Here is a 2109-nt window from a genome sequence, read left to right on the forward strand (position 1 = left end):
TTCTCACCTGAGGATGACCACTTTGTGGTCGAAACGCGTTGTGCTATTAAAATAAAAGTTTGGTGTGACGGGCTAATCGTGTTTTTGTTCATCAGTGTATCTGCCAATGTTTTGCTATTTTTTTTATAACAGTTACCCGTTTCCACCATCAGATAACTGGAATAATTACCTACATGTTATTACGAGTATTATTATTATTTACAAAAAATAGTTATATATCACCTGATTTGTCAGATGATCGTCCACATTTTTGTTTTACAAAACTAAATACATAATCACATGCATCCAACATCACGATATTTTTCTGATTAGATAATGCCATTAACAGCATTGCAATTGGTGCAAAAAATCATTCCATTTTAGAAAGAGTACATAAACTGTGTTTACCAAAAATATCAAGGAACAAAATGACGTTTAACTCGTTGCTTCTTTTGATGTAAGTACTTTTTTATTAATATTTTCTTGATTTTACTATGAGTAGCTGGCTTATGTAACCTTTCAAATAATACATACTTTTTCTATTCGCAAGTAAATTAACGTTGTTGTAAATTAAACCAAAATTTTTTAGTAAATTCAAATTTGCATAGTTGAAAACATGCCCCCATGTATCATAATTATAGGCCAACAATGAAAGAAATAATTCAAGAATTTTTTCAGGATTGCACATTATTCTGTTGCTGCTGATTTTTCAGTACCATCAACAACGTGTCAGGATGTCCAAAATGGCTTCAGCTTTCAGCACTATAAAATAATTGTCAGGATAACTATAGGAATTATTAGCGTACTCATTGGTGCCAAAATATTACACTGCAATTTTAAATCTATTGATCAAAGAAAAAATCTATACAGAAGCATGAAACCTGTTTAATCGAGTACAAAAAAAATTGGCAGATTTTCAGTTGAACATGTTTAAATTGGAATTGTTCTTAATAAAATTAGGATTTTTTTACAACTGATGAACAGATAGAAATGTTGTATGGATATGAAAAAACATGAGTAATGTTTTTCAGGATGAATTGTAATGTACATCTTGTTATAAAGCAAAACATCAGTGTTTTTGCATAATTTTTCCTCTGTGTGTAAACACTAGTTTTTTAATATAGACAAATAAAAATTTATTGAGAATTTGATAATACTTAATTTGAATAGTTTCCTAAACCATTTAATTCCCTTTCTTTATCTTCAACTTAAATAAAAAATTTATCTGAGATAAGATTCTACAAAAATTACCAGAACACTTGATTGAGTTGTTTTGGAACGGTAAACAATTATTCATGTTTATAAAAAATGGTCGTATTTTTGTTTGCTTTTCAAATTTAAAAATAATAAGGCCGATGCTTTGTTATTTTTTGAAAAAATAAAAAAGTGATTTTGTAATTGACAAAAAAATGATAGAAATTTCAGTAATTAAAGATAATAATAATAACATATCTTGAAATTGAATGTCAAATACAGACAAACTTAATAGAGTGATAAAATGATGTCTTCTAAACATGTCCTTAGTGTATTTGTCATAGTGTAAGTATTTTTTTATATTCGAAATATTTAAAATGACTTTAAATGAATAAATAAGATCACACTGTATAGTGTACTTACATATAAATTAACCTTTAAAACTCTTATCTTTCTATAATTAAAATAATTTTGTTTTAGAGTTTTTATTGCCGCTATTTACATACATAGCCCATTTTATCAACCAATACCGCTTTTGGACAAGCTTACAGGCGCGGTTCCCAAAGGCTTAATATTACTAATAATCTGCATTATGATAATTGGTGTAACACTCGGTATAATGGATTATTTATTGACGAATTTTCAAGTTAGAAACATGTTTCAAATGGAAGCTGAATCGGAGTGAGACGAGAAAAACCTGTGAAACTATAGTCATGCAAACTCTATCATTTACGCATAATTGAAAAAATAAAACACTTTGCACAATATGTATTTGTTCTAATTTAATACGACTTGAAATAAAAGTAATCCACAAATAATGCTTGAACAAAAATAGTAAATTTACATATTTCGTAACCATTTTATTTTGCAACAACCATTCTTAATAATGTTTTCCTAAATGTCAAAATATTTAAATACCAACAATCATGGGCGCCC

Source organism: Tribolium madens, unplaced genomic scaffold, assembly GCF_015345945.1.
Source record: "Tribolium madens isolate multiple individuals breed KSU strain unplaced genomic scaffold, Tmad_KSU_1.1 Scaffold_96;HRSCAF=242;Tcas5.2_LG5, whole genome shotgun sequence".
Lineage (NCBI taxonomy): Eukaryota > Metazoa > Arthropoda > Insecta > Coleoptera > Tenebrionidae > Tribolium > Tribolium madens.